Source organism: Protopterus annectens, chromosome 8.part0, assembly GCF_019279795.1.
Source record: "Protopterus annectens isolate FY-2018-M chromosome 8.part0, PAN1.0, whole genome shotgun sequence".
In the NCBI taxonomy this organism is placed as follows: Eukaryota; Metazoa; Chordata; order Ceratodontiformes; family Protopteridae; genus Protopterus; species Protopterus annectens.
In genome coordinates this window covers 836,953,520-836,966,475 of record NC_056741.1, presented here as the reverse complement: position 1 = coordinate 836,966,475, position 12,956 = coordinate 836,953,520, and the positions used below count along the sequence as shown (strand labels likewise).

Here is a 12,956-nt window from a genome sequence, read left to right as displayed (position 1 = left end):
ATGTATCACAGTCAGGACACAGTGTCATTATCTGTGTCAGTCTCAGGTGCATTGGTACCCAATATCCATAGGTAGAGAAGTGTATCATCTCTGTTCAGGTTGAGTTACAGCATCCACAGTGGGTGAAAGACTTCCTGTGAATGACAGATTCAGACGTACTGCCTCTATAACTTAGTAGAAGCTTTGGACATTGCTATACAGTTCTTGATGGAACTTTGAGGGGTGCTGTATGCTACCTGGGAAGTAGCCCTGCAGCAGCAACATGACCTCCATTAGCTCTGTGTAGACCTGAAGCACAGACACTATGAAATGAGTGATCAGCTGAGGTCTGTGGTGCAAATCCTCTCTCCATTGGCATCTTCATGAGAAGGCTTGCTAGAGCCATTGCATATGCCACTTCTGGAATAATGGTCTATAGATGAGGTAGAGTCTGGACATGTGGTGGATATGGATGTAGTATAAGTGGTCTGGGGACTATTAACAGTGCACAAACAATGGCAGTATCAAAGAATGCCAAAGGTTCTAGCACCCCTTGCTATGAATGTAAGTGAGTAGTGGATTGTAGTCACAAGATGCCTTACCTGCAAACTCCAGTACAGTCACATAGTGTCACACCATCTGTACTACAAATGGTCTCAAATCCTGTCACTCCTGGCCAAAATAGTAACCACAGATCAATTTCATGTAGTAATGCCCCTACCTTGTCATATGAAGAAGTGGTCTGGTAACTCAACCTGCAAAATTATGCATTTACATCCCTCACCCATTAACACATTTCCCCTATATAGATAGTGTTACTGCCTATTGTTAGTTTGTCCAAGCCTGTTACCTGTGCAAATGATGGTGACTGTGACACAAAACTCTGCAGCCTGTGTAGTAATTTATGTATTTTCTAATACACAATATGACCAGGTCGTGCACTGAACAGCATAACCTGATAGCACTATTGCATTCATCATGTTTATTCTGTGTTGTTTTATTATTGTAATGACTTCTAGTTATTGACCAGATGGTTCTAGCATCCCTTGCCATGAATGCAAGTAAGTAGTGGATTGTAGTCACAACAAGATGCCTTACCTGCAAACTCCAGTACAGTCACATAGTGTCACACCATCTCTACTACAAATGATCTCAAACCCTGTTACTCCTGGCCAACATAGAAACCACAGATCAATTTCATGTAGTTGCGCCCCTACCTTGTCGTATGAAGAAGTGGTCTCTGGTAACTCAACCTGCTAAATTATGCATCTACATCCCTCATCTAGTAACACATTTCCCCTATATAGATAGTGTTATTGCCTATTGTTAGTTTGTCCAAGCCTGTTAGTTGTGCAAATGATGGTGACTGTGACCCACAAAACTCTGCAGCCTGTGTAGTAATTTATGTATTTTCTAATACACAATATGACCAGGCTGTGCGCGGAACAGCATAACCTGATAGCACTATTGCATTTATCATGTTTGTCCTGTGTTGTTTTATTATTGTAATGACTTCTAGTTCTTGATCAGATGGTACCACTTGCCAACAGTGTTGGCTATGTGTTGCATGTAACACAGCATAAATGGGGGTTCTGTTGTATGTCTAGCTACCACTTCATCGTACAACTTCTGATTTTATCTATTGCTCTGTTTTGTATGTGCTGGCATGTATTCATATTTTGTGGCTGCCTATCTTGTTTACATTATTGTGCTGTGCAGCATGGTGTATGCCACAACAAGCTTGTTAGCTGTCTCATGATGGACTGCAGAGCTCCTCCAAATGAACTAAGGGAGTGAAAATGTCTTGTGAGAAGATAGAACATGCACTCAATGCCATTACATGTTTCTGCATTTGTGGTGGTGTATACTATTTTTTAAAGTGGTATCAATATGGTGGATAGAGATAATGAGCCAGGGTTTAAGGGGTATCCAGCATCACTTGAAACACCGCAAATACGTGTTTGGCAGGGGGGGGGTTACTGACTACATGCACAGCTGTACAGCTTATGTTTAAATAACCTTTTGTTTGAGGACAGTAGTATGCACTTACCAGCTAAATGTTCATAGGGAAAACCACCTCACTGGAACCATTATTACAGGCAGACACATGCCAAATATGGGCATTATGTGAACTACCATGGTGTAATACAGGCACATTTGTGATATTACCTTGTGCATTGCTTATTACCTGTCTGTTTATAGAATGGTAGCCCTTCTAGTTCACATATCTCTGGGTGTCTAGCCACGTGGGACATTTATTGTTACATGTGTAGAGTCTGTGGCACCCAGTACCTCAGGAAAGTGAGAAATGTATAGAACCTTTGCACAGTGGTGATGGTCTCCTCTGTTTTACTCCACATGTAGTAGCAAAACACTCAGGAACGTAATAAGTATACAGGGAACATATGTCTGTGATACACCTAACATGTCCTTCTTTTGTTATTAAAAGGTCTTAATGGCTAGAATAGTAAGAGCTGCACTTAATTTTTTTTTTGGCAGGATGGCTATACCATGCAAACACCTCAATTCAGCATGGGTGTGATGTTTGAAAAAAGTAACAATTATTTGATACCGGTTGCCAAGATAGACACATGGGTTCATTAACATCTTAAGAAAAGTAAGTGTTATCAGCATCAGCTGTTATGAATGGAAACATCAGATTTCACAAAGAACTCACGATAGCATCAAAATAGTACAAGAGGACTAATTTACTAGATGGAATCTAAAGTTTTATATATATATATATATATATATATATATACATATATATATATATATATATATATATAAATATATATATAAATATATATATGTATATCTATATCTATATATATATATATCTCTATCTTTAGTACGACACAACTTACTAATGATGTGATTTTACTAACTTCTGTACTGATCTAAAACATATCGAATAAGGTAACTCTTGTAATGGTTTAACATCAATCAAATACTTAGGTTAATTTTTGTAAACAGTGTCGTAATCCAAAATAACATTTGATATGGACCTTATAATGGTCTTTCTGTCTCTCTCTCTCTCTCTCTCTCTCTGTCTTTATCTCTCACTCTCTCTCTGCCCCTCTCTCTCCCTCTCTGTTTCTATCTCTCACTCTCTCTCTTTATGTTTCCAGGGTGATGAACTCCATAACTTTTCTCATGCGTCAGTTCCTCAGTTTTCTTTGTCACGTGTCTCTGCTGCTACTTGGCAGACAGAATTCAGTACATGTTATGAAAATCATTCTTGTCAGCTTAGAGAGCTGCATTCTTTTAAAAGTCCTTGGTGCTGACCTTGTCAGTAGAAGCTTCTTTATAACTGTGTTCAGTTACATTTTTAATGCTGTATAGTATTATTCTGTTAATCTGTTTACTAAATGAAGTATATTCCTTTAGTTCAAAAATAAATGTAAAAGTCCATTTAGAGAGCGCATGTACATAATTTATGACCATGCAAATCATATGTCCATCAAATACCAAACATTTCCTCATCAGATTTGTGTATATCAAAAGTAATTGGCCAGATGTCATTTACAAATCTATATGCTTGTACAGTTTCTCTTGATTATTCATTATTATACTGAAAAGTATACAAACCTACATTTTTCTCCATCATCTTTTAAAAAAATCTTCTCAACTAATTTTCAGTTATTTCACTCACACACAAAAAATGAATATCAAATGTCATTTCAAATCTTAGATGTCAAATGTTAAATTTTTTTACACATACCAAGATGCACTTATCAAATATCAAATGAATCTTACCACTAGCCTCTTGCCATTAACATATTGTACATATCATGTTTCAGTTTGTATCTATTGCATGTGTTTCATTTTTATTGATAGTTTTATGAGGTTTTCAGCCTTGAAAAATCACTGTTAGTCTATTGTTCATAATTCCATGTCAGCCTTGGGCTTCCTCAACGTAGGAAGCTGCCTGAGTGAGCGGTGACATTTTTTTAATATAGTTGAGCACTGCTTAATTATTTTGGAGAAGAGTTGTTGTTCATAGCAGTGCTGGAAATAATAATAGCGTCAAGGTAACTAAAAACACAAATAATCTGTAGTTGCACAGAGCTCCTGGTTTGTGTGAAGTGGTGCATTGCTCTTTGTGTGTAGACTTAAGCGTGTTCATTTTAGAGAGATAGTAGTCCAGTAAATCAACTTCTAACCTTTTAGTCACTAGTAAGCAACTGGAACCATGTGTTTGTACTTTCCAGCCATCTCTGTAGCCAGCTTGGTTGAAATGGGCATCCTGAGACAATGCAGAAATTGTCTCATGTTTACTGATAACTACCTACTATTTAAGTCACCTACCACTTAAGCAAATTGATAAAGTGTGTGAGAGATGTAGTTATATAATATTAATGGAGACAAAGTCGTGTCACGTAGCTACCAAAAATACCACACAACACCACACCAAACCAGTTACACAAAGCTCAGACCAAACACATAGGCTTACACGTGCTGAGGCTCTTAAAAGTAACCTACCTAAACCACAAAAGCCACCTAAATGTAACCTAAGAAACATGTACCCTGAGCAACCTCACAAGCACACAACATAGGCAACACCTTGAAGTATACATACAAGAGTCACATCATTTGAAGTCAACAGTCCATAATGCAAACTTCCACACACTCCAATATCTCAGTTTTAGGTGTTTGTGAAGTGAGAGACACCACTATGCCATTCATCAGACTATACAAGGAGTCCACCATGGTCAGCTGCTGATCAGGTGTAAAGATTCATCACATCACTCAAACACTCATTCCTTGTGCCATAAGTACACATATGACACAGTCTTTGTACATGTGGGTGTAAATCATTTGAGATGTATCATTCTGGACTATGTGAAGAGAGACATGTTGGAGCTCTCAGAATATGTCTGAGGCAGTATTCTACCATCACCAAGAATTATGCCAGAGTATGAACAAAAGATAATTGACTTCAACAATTCGCTTAGCTTCCAGTGTCTCAAGGGGCCTGCAATATATAACAATCTGAGAAGAAATGGTAGACAGTCCCAGCTGCTTTGCCAGGAATGATTGTCTCATCTCTCCACAAGGCTTTCCTATATTTGTTAAAACATTGTCCATTCTCATAGTGCCTTTTTAAGCAATATAAGTTTTCTAAACAAGTAAATAGAACCCAGACAACATTAAAGTACAGCTGATCAGTGCTAGGAGTCTAAGAAAAAACTCCAATCTCTACACCTACCATGGAAAAAGTCAGTATAGTCATAATCACAGAGACCTGTTTCAGGATCAATGAAAGCACTTGATCAGTGCAGGGCTTCAGTGCCTATCACTCATATAGTCCTACCACATTAGAAAAAGGCACTAAAGCTTGAGGGGTGTCTCTATATTCTTAAAAAAATCTTGCCTTGAGAAGCATTATACAAGAACTCTTTACATCAAACTTACAATAAGGAAAACCCCTTATAGGTTCATAGGTTCATACTAGGCTATCTGCCCTAGGGTATTTATAAGCCTAGCCAGAGTGTGTTTGGCTTTCGCCACCCATTTTAAATTAATTTTGCTATGCCCTTTTTTGAGGTTAGTATACTGTGCCTCTGTCTAACAGTGACACAGAAGTGATATAGGTTCATAGGTTCATAAACATATATACCTTTAATCTGTAAAGCTCCTTCCAGTGGTGAGATTCAAAACTTGCACCTTGTGATTGCCAGGTATACATCTTAACCACTGTACCACTTGGCTTTTGAGGTATCACATCATATCATAGCAAACTACAGGACCCCATCTTTGTCCCTCTTGGCCCATACCTCCTACCTAATGGCATAGAGTCCTTATGTATTAAGTCAAACAGTTATTCTCCTAGGAGACTTCAACTCTCCCTCCATAACCTGGGAGATATATACATCCTCAAGCATGTATGCCTAGAGATTTCTGGATTTCATCAATACAAACTCTTTGGACCAGTTAATCTGCACTCTAGCCATGGATGATAAAATGCTAAATTTAGTCCTTACCAATATGGGGGCAGTTCTGCTGTTCACCAATTGTTACTTCCTTCCTGGTCAACTCTGACCCAAGACAGTCACATTGACCTTAAGACTAAAGCCTGAATCATCTTCCAGTAATTTAGTATTCAGTGACTATGGAAAGACTAATCTACTAAAATTATATAATGACCTGGCTAAGTTCAAAATCCCCTTCCATCTGGATGATCCTGCTGCTTATGCAGAATCCTATAACTGCTAAATTCTGTGCACATATAAATAGTTTCACAAAAACATCCTTCCCCTTCAGAAACAAATACAACACCAAATTCAAAAATAAACCCTCATGGTGGAATCCTAACATAAACAGGCTCTATAAAAATAGAAGAAAATTCATAGCACTCAAAAATAACTCCATCCCTCAGGATGCCACAAATGTTCCTGCTAAACTAATCAAGAAACCCTGTAACCTGATTAAACCAACAAAAACCAGATATTAGATAAAAATAGCCACCCAAGTGACACATGACACCAAAGCCTTCTTTAACTATGTCAGAAATCTCAGAAATAATGCAGAGCACTGTGTAGAGCCTAACAGCATGGACAGACTTACTCACAGGTGAACTAGGTGACCTGTTAGGCGCTGTTCTGCTAACAGGTGCATTTCTGTTATTTATTTATTTTTCTTTGTAAATTAAAGAAATGCAGCATGACTTTAGTTTAAGAAAACAAAAAATAAATAGTGGAAAAACACTTTGTGCCATACCTCTCAACTGTCCAGTGAAATACCAGACTTCTGAGCCAACTAAAATACTGCCAAAAACATCAGATAGCAACTATAACTTGCAATTTTACAGCCTTAAGGGGCTCCTGCAGCTTTAAGCCAAGCTTTAGCTCTTTTTTTCGGTATGCAGATGCAAGGCAGGCTGCAACAAATGAACTAAGGGGGAAAACACTACAAGAATATGATATGGTAAGAATAAAAGAAGGTGCAAACTCATAAATCAGTAAAAGAAATGTGGAGAACTAATGGTGCTGAGGTGCTGATTTAATTATTTATTTTATTTATTTATCAGAGGTTTCCAAATATTACACTGAAAGATATGTTCAAGTTGTATTCACTTATGCTGGATTAAAGCAAGAAGAAATCTTCTGAAAAGTGTCATGACTTGCTTTCAACAACTGGTATTTTTTTTAACTTTTTATAAATGTTTTTCCTAGAGTTTCTGTTATCAATTTCAAAAAAACTGGAAGAGCTTGATTGTAGTGTGATAAGATTTTAGCTAACTGCTTGAGATTTTTAACATAAGAGAAGATAACTGGCTTTTCTAGATAAATTAGATTTTTATCTGCTATGGTTTCTTTATTTCATAACTTGCATAGAGCTTTTTCTCAGCTGGCAGCTCTGTCTGTTTAAACATTTTGCATGTTGTATTCCATTTTTATGAATACTCCAAGCTCATTGGGATTTAGGCATAGTTTGATTGTAAAGCCTTTTAGAGGGAGCAGTAAAAAATATTTGTATTGCAAGGGCAGCACAGTGTGAAACATTTCAGTGCATTATTGTGATCTTTTTTTTTTTTCAAAGAGCCCATTACATAGAAGATTATAATTGGGTCTTCAGTCATAACCAGCTTATTATGTGTTTGAGACTCTGATGCCAATAACTTCACCTCAAGAGTGAAGTTGGAGAGGTGAATCTTGGAATTCATATTAAGAACACATAAAACTGGTTATGATCAGAGTCTGGCAGTTAGTACAGAGGGCTGAAGCACTGACCTGTTAATGAGCTGCTTCCTCTGCCAAGGGTGCTGAATTTGAATCACTATGTGACCTTGAGCAAGTCAATTAATTTGACAGTGTTTTGTGGTAATTGGGAATTTGGGCTAAGCTTCTTAGTGGTGTCTTGCACTACATGACTAGTAATTAACTAAAAAACTGATCATAATTCTTTCTATGGCTGGTCTTATACATAGGTGAACTAGGTAGCCTCCTAGGGCATTGCTCATCCAAGGATGCTTTTCTATCCTTTATTTTTCTAAACAAAGAAACACACCAGCATCTTTAATGAAATAAATAAATAATTATACAGTAACGCCCCCCCGTTAATATTCCAAAACATGCATGCTGATTGGCCAGTGTGCCCGTTGTAAATCCCACAATATACCAATGGAAAAAGGACCGTTCATCCGGACTTTTTTCAATTGATATAAAGTGTCCAAAACCATTTTTTAATAAATTATTTAAGAAAAGTAAGTTTTTTTTTTCTTAAATAATGTCATTGTATAATAGCAATAACCAACTCCGTGGTTGTGGTATATTGAAATTTACCCACGGTTGGCTTTATTTAATCACTCAGGCTTCGCCCTCATGATTAAACCACACCAACTGTGGGTAAATCTTGAATATACTACACCACATCATCGGTTATTGCTTAAATAAATAATTAAGTAAAGGGTAGAAATATGTCTGTAGCTGAATGACATCCAATGGCAGAGGTGACAACTTTCTGCTAAGGTCATGAATGGCAAGGTATAGAAAGCTATGTGATCTGATTGGTCAGGTGCAGCTCACATAGTAGTTCAAGTCGCATAGCTTTCTATTCAATGCTGCCACATAACAAGTAGTAGAAAGCCTGCAAATATTAAAATAGGAAATATAGGTAGGCACTGTGGATGGTAGTAGCAGTAGGACAAGCGAGAGTGTAAGGTCAGGTAAGTTTTTTCTTTTCTTTTTTTTTTGAAATCCTGACAGTAACAGCCAGGTATATGGAGTGGTGGCCCTATCTGCAGGGCAACTGGAGTACCTGTTGATAGTCCTAATTTCACCTTCTGAACTGGGTCTGATTTTGCTGAATGTTGCTGCTGTTGCTTCATATTTTGTCCTCTCCCTTCTAGTAAATTACTGGGGATTACTGTCAGTTAGTAATGCTAGGCATTACAGTTTCACTCTACTTATTTCACAGAAAATGCATATTGATACATAGCTTGGCATTATATTGCTGTTTTAACTATATTACAGTAATATTTAAAAATTGCTCCTGATTTTGGGTCTCCCCCCATATTATTAAGTTGAGATCTATGAATGCCCCTGAGTGTATATTATATGTTTGGTTCATCATAAATTTGTAGTTTTTCTGCTCAGTCATAGAGGGTTGCTGCTTTGAATGCTGTGCAAGGCTGTTCATTTTACCACTTTTCCAAGTATGTAAGAGCAGTATTTAAAATCTGTCAATTTTGGGTCATTTTTCCGCAATATATATTTATATTTTGCTTTGTCCTTGATTCTTTCATGAGAGGGCATTTTTAATAAGAGTGTGACATCAGACAAATTAGTGATAATGTTAGGAGCTATCTGTGGAGGAAATTGACTAGCCACTGTTTGCCTATTATTCTAGCACTGGAATTTCACTATGATTTCTATGAAGTAATTTATAATACTTTAATATGTGGAAAAATGAAATTTTATATGCCCATCATTTTTTTTACTACAAATATCTGAAGTGCACATAGAAGTGGTTATAACTTCTGGGTTGAAGTAATCTGTGGATGAAAGCAACTGACTCTTGTTGTTTGCTAAGATTAAACAGCCACTGATCCAGCTATGTAAGACTATTGTGCATATGTGTGAAATAAGGTAGAATTCTGTTATTTTGACATTTATTTATTATGTACTACAATCTGTTGTCTGAGGAATACACAGTAAATTAGTGTAACTAATGACTATAGAGGCTGTGATGTCCTTCCTCTGGGCCAGTAATCAAGGAGCCTAAATCCTCATCATTGACATTGGTGAGGGACATTCACTTGGAAGAAAAATAGATACACACAGTATTTCCAGGTGCAGCTGTGTGCACCAAGCACAGTTTCCCTTAAGAGCACACAGGGAATACACTCAGTCCGAGGTCTGGGTTTCCCGCTCTCTCTCTCTCTCTCTCTCTCTCTCGAGGTCACCAGTAAGACTCCCCACTGGCACAGCTATAGAGTTGAGTCCTCAGCCAATTCCTCCATCTCTCTTTCTGAGAAACCAGTGCTCTGTGTCCCTGCTCCAAGTAGCTGACACACACACACACTCCTTGAGATTTGATTTTCACACATGCACACACCTGGGAAAGGCTGGTACAGATTCACTAGCTATGCCCCTCTGCACAGACTATAAAGTAGATACTGCCACCAGGACATTCCATTACCAGCTACTCTAAGGCTCTTACAAGGGTACCCAATTATATTGAGTGAAATTAATACTCATACAAATGGTAGTATTTGATCAATGCAGTAAGGCTTTCAGGAGCAGCCACAGTGTCACCAAATAAATATAAGTAGCCTCAAAGGTTAAAATATTCTCTAAAGGACCAGTCACAATGAAAAATGTAAATATATTTAATAATAAATAATAAAAGAATGTGAAAATATTAAATATCTATTTACAATAAACACCAGAGCTTCAATCACAGGAAATGTTAAAAATAACACAGATAAATAGATTCACACAGATACAGGAAAAACAGTACTTAACTAATCTCACTATATTTTCCTGACTAAACTAAAGAATTGCTATTCCCTGGTTACTTACTAAAGCAAGACAAAATGAAGTGTGTGAGTGATCCTTCTATGTCATGTTTCAAAAACAGACTGCAGTGAAACTTCTGTCTCATCTAGTATTAAAACATCATTTCAGTGCTGGATTACAGAATGACAATATATACATCTGGTTATCTGACTCCTGGTTCCCATACTACCTCCTTTACTAGAAACTGAACCAGAATCTTGCACATATGTGTTACCATACACACAGATAGAGCTTTGCTAAGCTGGAAGCCATAAAAGCATTTCAACACTTCCACCCTTCCAGGGTAGAAATTAGTTCATTTGCTAAGGACAATACAGCAGGATTCCTAGTCCCTGTTTTACATACAGTTTGACTTTGGCTGCAGTCAGAACTGTAAGATGCAATCTTTATGGCCTACCAGGTAATTTAATTTCAGGCTATTTTTCAAAGTTAGCTGGACGGAGATTAACCTCTTCTCTTCCAGTATTCTCTGTTACAATATTAACTTCAACAGTTATAGTATAGTTTGGCATGCAGATGTATTTTATTTTTCTGTCCAGCACAAGCAGCTTTACAAGTACATTTTCAACACAAGCACCTGTACAAATAAGTTTGATATACAAATGACATATAATTCTTTACAAAACTCCAGCTAGCTGTGCTGGCATATGTTACACATCAATTGCCCTACTTCTACTGGCATAGCTAGCAATACTTCACATCATCACACAGGCCATTTGTGGATACAAGTGGCTTACCCCTGCTGTTGTTTATCATTGTTAAATAGTAGCCACTGATCTGGTATGGCAAGAGTGGTGTCAAACAATGTATTTACTCAAATCAGTTTAAAACCAGTATTGCTGTTGCTAAAGCTTGTATGTATTGGATGTGCACTGTATTTAAGAGTGACAAATTAAATTTTTTTTCACTTTCAATCACAGGCAGTAGTGCTACACACAATAATTGGCTATCACTGGGGATCTGGCTGGAGTACGATGTCTGCAAAAATAATCTGTCATTCGAACAGTGGTGCAATGAGTAACATTGCCATCTCAGAGTACATAGCTGTGGTTGACTTCTTTTGCATGGAGTCAGGATGCCCGTTCCTGTGCCAGTGTCAATATATGTGTGCTTGTATGAAAAAAAATCAGTATAGCTTATGATGGACCTAGTTTTCAGGCAGTAGCATAACTAGGTTGAGGTGAAGGGGATAGGATGATTGGTCTTTGGTGTAATACCATCATTTAAATGCTGAATTTACAGTGGTAGTCTAAAGTGAATAGCTTTAGCTCTCTATGTGTGGCATAAACAGCAGCAGGTGCTTGCTACAAATGTAGCAAACCATGTGCCACAGTTTAAAATGATTTTTTTTTCTGTCTTCAGAATAATCCAGTCCAAGGAGTTTAAAACTGAAGCATTTTAGCACTCCATGTGTGGACTGTAATAGCTGTAGTTTAAAAGGAGAGAAGAGTTTTTCCCCCCAGGTCATAACTTGAGAAGTGATGTGCTTTAGCATGCCATGTGTGGATGTAGCAGTTATTTGCTACAAATATAGCAAGCAGTTGCTAGGACAGAGGACCTTTTTTATTTTATTGTATTTATTTATTTGCTCCTCAGATGAACTTAGAGTTGGGAGGCACTAGGTCATGGGGCACCAGAATAGCTAACAACACTGGTGCTTTCAGGGGCAGTTTCAGTGTCTGTATTTAAATAAAATAATATCACATATTGTTATCTGTGGTCTTGCACAATATTGTAATCTAAGTCTAAAACTGGCCATGCTTAGAGGTGTACACAGATGGTTGCTGTAGCTTTTGTGGGGGAATAGGGATGGTGTGTCATTATTTCTTTAACTCCCCCAGTCTCAGATGTGTGCACAGAAGGCCACTATAACTGGTACTGTTTAGGTGTATGAAGTTGGTATATTTTAGTGTGACTGTTATTAATCTCAGTTCAATCAAATATCAGAAACATATAAGGGTGGCTATTTTGGGGGTAGGAGTAAGGAGGCATGTTGTTATATACATCTGACAATCCTACAGTATATTTTATTTAAAATTTAAAATATGTGTATAAAAAATGTACGTGATATAAGATAGATAGATACATAAAAAATATTGTACCTGGCAGCTTGTAATATTGAAAAAATAAAATTACAGAAGCGTGTTTTTTTAAACTTTGTGGTATAGTAGCATTTAATCAGTGCTGCCCTTATCATATGATGTTTCATAGCAGTGTCAGCTTTGTAATGTGAATTGAATGATGTAATTTGCTTTTGGGAGGGCTTATATTGTTGTGATGCTAACTTAATGCGGTTCATGAAGAAGTTTCTTTCTTTATGTGATGAAAGCACACAAAATAAATTGTGGAATGCTATCTTGATCTCATGTTCAATTGCGTTGGCGGTGTTGATGGTTGTGTATCTTCAGAGCAACTTGAATGTTATTGTGTTATATTTGTTCTTTTAATTTT

General features: G+C 37.2%; 1 protein-coding gene across 3 annotated transcripts in view; it reads left to right on the top strand.

Moving 5' to 3' along the window:
- Positions 1–12,956, top strand: part of LOC122809090 (class II histocompatibility antigen, B-L beta chain-like) — a 284,840-nt gene that overhangs the window by 88,116 nt on the left and 183,768 nt on the right. The window contains exon 1 of one of the 3 annotated variants that reach the window (XM_044080319.1): positions 7,043–7,121. The exons of the other annotated variants lie outside the window; for them this stretch is intronic. The gene's annotated coding sequence lies outside the window, so the exon portion shown is untranslated. Of the gene's footprint in view, positions 1–7,042; positions 7,122–12,956 lie in introns of those variants that run through there. 3 annotated transcript variants of the gene reach the window in all.